General features: G+C 38.4%; 1 protein-coding gene across 2 annotated transcripts in view; it reads left to right on the top strand.

Annotated features, from left to right (window-relative positions):
* Window positions 1-5,837: 5,837 nt before the first annotated feature.
* The window catches only part of SHPRH (SNF2 histone linker PHD RING helicase), a gene marked incomplete at its 3' end in the record, with an annotated part of 90,363 nt that continues 90,163 nt past the window's right edge, over window positions 5,838-6,037 (top strand). For both annotated transcript variants that reach the window (XM_081251260.1, XM_081251262.1), the window contains exon 1: window positions 5,838-6,001. The remainder of the gene's footprint in view (window positions 6,002-6,037) is intronic.

The raw sequence follows: 6,037 nt of genomic DNA, 5'->3' as shown, positions 1-6,037 counted from the left end.
TATACATATTTTCTTGAGAGCTTTAATCATGAATGGATGTTGAACTTTGTCAAATGCTTTTTCTGCATCTATTGATTTTATTATACAATTATATTAAATACTTATTATACCTTGATATAATTATTATATATTATTACTAGGTTGTTTGAGATTTTTCTTGTTTCTTGATGTAGGCATTTATCTCTATGAACTTCCCTCTAAGAACTGCTTTTGCTGCATCCCATATATTTTGGTATGTTGTGTTTCCATTTTCACTTGTATCAAGGTATTTTTTTTATTTATCTTTCCATTTCTTCTTTAATTCATTGGTTGTTCAGCAGCATGTTGTTTAATCTTCACTTATTTGTAAGTTTTCCAGTTTTCTTCTTGTAATTGATTTCCCACCTCTGTGGTGGGAAAAGATGCCTGATATGATTTCAATCTTCTTAAGTTTATTAAGAATTGTTTTGTGGCCTAAGGTAGGATCAGTTATGGATAATGTTTCATATGCACTTTAGAAGAACGTGTATTCTGTTGCTTTTGGATGGAATGTTCTGTGTATTTCTGTTAAGTTCATCTGAACTAATGTGTCATTTAAGGCTGATGTTTCCTTAATGAAATTTTGTCTAGATGATTTATCCATTGATATAAATTATTGTATTGCTATTTCTCCCTTTAGTCTGTTAATATATGCTTTATATATTTTTATATATTTTTATATATTTTATATATAGGTGCTCCTATGTTGGGTGTATAAATATTTACAAATGTTAAATCCGCTTGTTGGATTGATCCCTTTATCATTATGTAATGCCCTTCTTTGTCTCTTATTATAGTCTTTGTTTTAAAGTCTATTTTGTCTGATATAAGTATAGCTACCCCAGCTTTCTTTTAGTTTCCATTTGCATAGAATAGCTTTTTCCATCCTTTCATTTTCAGTCTGTGTGTTTCCTTATATCTGAAGTGAGTTTCTAGTAGGCAGCATACAGACAGGTCTTGCTTTTTATCCATTAAGCCACTCTAGGTCTTCTGACTGAGGAATTTAGTACATTTATATTTAAAGCAGTTACTGATAGGTATTTACTTATTGTCATTTTGTTAATTGTTTTCTGGTTGTTTTATAGTTCCTCTCTATTCCTTTCTCCTTCTCTTGCTCTCTTCCTTCGTAATTTGCTAACTTTGTTTAGTGGTATGTTTAAAATCCTTTCTCTTTAAGTTTTGTGTATCTACTATAGGTTTTTGCTTTGTGGTTACCATGAGGCTTACATATAACAACTTACATCTGTAACAGTCTGCATTAAGTTGGTAAGAACTTAAGGCTGATAACGTTCTAAAGCTCTACATTTTTGCTCTCCCCCACCCAACATTTTTTTATGTTTTAGAAGTTACATCTTACATCTTTTTATCTTGTGTATCCCTTAACTAATGATTGTAGTTACAGTCCTTTATCAGATGAGTCTTTTGCAAATATTTTCTCCCAGTATGTGTCTTGTCTTCTAATTCTCTTGATATTGTCTTTTGCAGAGCAGATTATTTTAATTTTAATGAAGTTCAGCTCATCAATTTTTTTTTCACGGATCATGCCTTTGGTATATTATCTAAAAGTACCATCATCACCATACCCAAGGCCATCTAGGTTTTCTTCTGTGTTATCTTCTAGGAATTTTATAGTTTTGTATTTTATATTTACATCTGTGACCTATTTTGAGTTAATTCTTGTGACGGTAATTTTGGTATTTTTAAGGTATGGAATGGCTTCCAGGATTGGTGTCCCACTTTATAACATTATGCATATGGGAAATAAGGATTTGATTTACATAAACTTGTTTTTTAAGCATCCAGGAATCAATTAGTTCATAAGCTGGAGGTCATTTGCTCAAGTGGTTTCCAAATATCTGTCTTTAAATTGGTTTCACTAGAGTTACCTGAGATGGTTGGATGGATTTGGTTTGTTTTTTAAAAATTAACTCTCAGGAGCTAATAGTCAAGAGGGGAATTTATGGCACATGGACATAATTGATCATTAGATACTACTATCATGCAGTATGTAAAGTATTTAAGTTTAAGAGCCCAAAGAGAAATTCATCAAATTTACAGGATTTAAAGGAAATGAAACTCATACCTAATTTTGCCATTGTCTCCAAAATTGACCTAAAAAATACACCAGTGCTGATGTCTGAGCATGGTGCTAACCTTCTAGTGGATGGAAGCTTCAGAAAGGTTCTTTTCCTCTGGCAAGCATCATTTTATGCTAACACTACTATGATTAAACTTCCTTGGGATTTTAGGTTCATTCTGAAAGTGCTACATCACATTTGTACTTTAAAATGACGCATGATAGAAATCTTTTAAATATTCAAAAAGTATTTCACTTCTATTTTTGTCAGAATTGCATAATAAATATTACTTAAGTCATAAGCATAGAGAGGCTTATCTACAATATTACTATTCCTTAATGCTCAGAGGCCATATTGACAAAATCAGCTGGAAAAAAATGCAATTATGAAAAGTAACAATTGGGAATGGAGGTGGGGAGGGACTCAGAAGGGTACCAAGGATACAGATTATATTATCTTCATTAATAAACACTGAATACAATCTCATATCTTTCCTTACCCAACAGACCCAACTTCAACTTTCTCCTTGTGCTTACCTAATTTACAAGCATCGCTTTATTAACACCCAAAACAAGTACTTACAAAGAAATGGTGAATTCCCATTTCCTTATGTCCTGAGTTCATGTCCAATGCAGCATTTTATGTACAGATTCCAAATTTTGCTTTAGGAGAGGCAGAGTTTTCAGTTTGCAGGTTGAGCTTGCAGCAGGGGAGATAGAACAAACTTTGGACTTTGAAATAAATTTGACCTGCAAATCACCAAGAAAAAATTAAATTGAAAGTTAACAGTTAAACCTATCCATGACTAGCCCGAGCAAAAACTGTGAAGTTCTAAACATTGTGTTCAAGTCACACACCTCCTGACCCCCAACGTGGTCAAGCTACAGCAAAGCATGCCCAGTCCCTATGATACCATTTCTTGTTTGTTTGACCTGGCACTCATTCACTTCAACACAGCTGATCACCTCTACCAGCACCAATTTTCCAAAACAATGTTTCTTCCTCTCACTGTTAGTACTACACACACTTTAACAATGGCTTTGGACATTGTGATTCATTCTGAAATAGTGACTTTGACCTTAGTATTTTCATTCTGTCAGGAGGAGGAAAAGCAATCCTAAGACAGATTGGTAGTAAGGAAACTGGAAAGAAAAAGTCACTTTTGACAAAAAAGTCATCTTTGGCAAGCCTCAATCACACTGAGTGGCCATCAACTTCACTTCCACAGAGCAGGCAAATATAAGTAGAATATGGAATAAACTTCTCAAGCAATTTTATTAATGATCTTTCTATTAAGGAGTGCTGGGTCTGAATGATCCTTGTTGTTGATATAGACTGCCCTGTGTCATCAAGTAATTACACACCTCTTGCCTTCATTTTTCCCATGGCAACCTAGAAAGTTTGGTGAAAATTTGTTCATTTTTATTTGATAGACAACATGACTTAGTAATAAGAGGAAATAGCCTAGACAGAGAAGCCAGAGGAATTCTAGATTCTCTTGTTCTCTGAGAGCCAAACTGTGGCAAATCACCAAATTTCTGAGTCACAGATTCCTGTTTAAATGAAAAATTTAAATATCTCATATTATCATTTTAGGATCAAATGGAAAAACAAACATGAAAGGGCTTTGCAAAACGAAGTTCTACTCCTAAATCATCAGTCATGCTTTTCTGCCTCCAAAGGGAGTTAAATTTACGTTTACTCATTTACTACCTCTCAACCATTCCTCCTCCTTGAGAACAACTTAAAACATTCTTTTCTAAAATTGATGACCTGAGTTAGGGGCAAGGTTAGAATAAAGCTACTGTCCCCAAAAGGAACTGGATCTATAGCTTTGGCCTAGTGGATGGACCATACAAGGAAGCAAGCGGTCTGACTTCAGCTACATTTACAGTTTCAGGAAGAAGCAGTTGAACTCTATGTACACTGAGTGGTTCCCTGACTGGTTGATGTCTGATCAACTGATTCCCACTTGAGGAATGCTATTAGATCTTTAGCATCTAATGGGTGGATGAACTGAGCGTTGTCAGGGGTGAACAGCTATTTCACAGCTGGGAGCTTCCAGAATGCTAAGGTGCAAAAATGAGCTCTGGTGATTCTAATATGAAAAAACATTACTTCATAGAGAACTTTTCAAAGACTACACAGGGCACTTTGCAAATACAGGATTGAACACACCATTGGAAAATTCAAGAGGAAGAATTTTCTTTTATTGTAAGCACAGGATACTGTATAGAATTCCATCTCTGTAGGTGAAATTACATCTCCAGACACACAACTGGATCTATACTTTAATATTTTGTACAGGATAACAATAATGTCTATAGAGATTAATTACCCTGATCAAGCTGAACAAAGATGAAATGATGCTGTGCTTATTTTTAAATATTTCTGCATGGTACCAGCTGAACTCAGTCAAATTATGAGCTTAATTTTCTGCTCCAATGGTGAAATGTGACATAAAACTATCAAAGATAACCTTTTACAGCACAATAAACGTTTAAATATGGAGTTTCAAATTACACTTCCAAAAGAAAGGCTCCATTATGTCTTGTATCAATACTTAGTAAAAGGACCAGTTCTCCAATGAAGAGGGACTCTGCTTGCCTACTGCTCCAGCACTAGCACTTCTTTTTCAACTTGCCTTACGAAGACTTGGATAAGGTCACTGATTTCCACTGAATTCTACGTGGTTTCATTTATGCAAATGGCTTCTCTTAGGCTATTTTAGAGGTCTAATGAATAGTGACCGGGCTTCCCTGGTGGCGCAGTGGTTGAGAGTCCACCTGCCGATGCAGGGGACACGGGTTCGTGCCCGGGTCCGGGAAGATCCCACATGCCGCGGAGCGGCTGGGCCCGTGAGCCATGGCCGCTGAGCCTGCGCGTCCGGAGCCTGTGCTCCGCAACGGGGAGAGGCCACGACAGTGAGAGGCCCGGGTACCGAAAAAAAAAAAAAAAAAAAGAATATGGACCACTCTGGACTATCTCCGCAGCTAACGGATGCTCCCATAGGCAAGAACTTACTTTTGTCCTTCTGTGATCACACAGGCCAAGACGCCACTCCACAGCATAGTGCTGAGTCCCTATTAGGTACTCAATCATTGAGTGCCCCATGTTCCTGAGGGTTATTTTTCAGGCTCTTGGCCCTGAAGTCTCTCAGTTATGCCAGTTATCTAGGCATAAGCCTACCTCCAAGAAAAGTGGCTACCACTCAGTGAAGAGAAGGAAAAAGACTGAGATATTGGAAGGCCAGCTTCAGCACAATACGTGTAGTTTTTTCCTCATCTTAAAATATTTACTCACATCTCCCTGGAAAGTCTTTTAAAATCACTTTTCTGAGGGAGATAAGCTTCATCCGTAATTAATTAGTGGCTGCTTTCTGGAAACAATTTAAAAGGTGCATTTGCAGAATCCTCTTCTGGCTTTTGATTAAAGCCACAACTCAACATCTACCACTCGCTTCAAGCTGGTCCCACTCCCTTCCACAGGGAGCTTCGCTCCTTCAGCCGGGAGCCCCGCTCCCTTCTAAATCCGCTTAGAGCCCCGCCTCCTCCGTAGAGGTTCCAGCCAATCCTGTATTCTCCAATATCTTGGTGTCGAGCTATCGCGAGACTTCAACCGTGTCTTTCGAGAGTCTCTAACCGTGTGGACTTGCGCAGAAGACACTCATGAAGCCACTGCCGGACAAAAGGGGCGGGGCGCTCCCACGTGCGCGTTCACCTTGACCCCACGCTCCAGCGCGCGCCCGGCACCTAGGAGCTGTGGTTTCTGGGTCTCCCCGGGAACCGCAACACACACCAGCCTAAGTGGCGCGTGCCTGCCTCAGGCGGATGTTTGCTGGGTGGCGAATGCGTGCCCCGGACCTTGGTGCAGAGAGGCTCTAGGGGCTTGGAGAACGAGTCTAGGTAGGCGCTTGGGTGATGGAGGGTCAGGGGTCAGAG

The sequence above is a fragment of the Mesoplodon bidens genome (genome assembly GCF_964165515.1).
Source record: "Mesoplodon bidens genome assembly, chromosome: 12".
NCBI classification, from domain to species: domain Eukaryota; kingdom Metazoa; phylum Chordata; class Mammalia; order Artiodactyla; family Ziphiidae; genus Mesoplodon; species Mesoplodon bidens.
The sequence above is the reverse complement of the archived record's forward strand: the minus strand, read 5'-3'. Positions and strand labels throughout refer to the sequence as shown.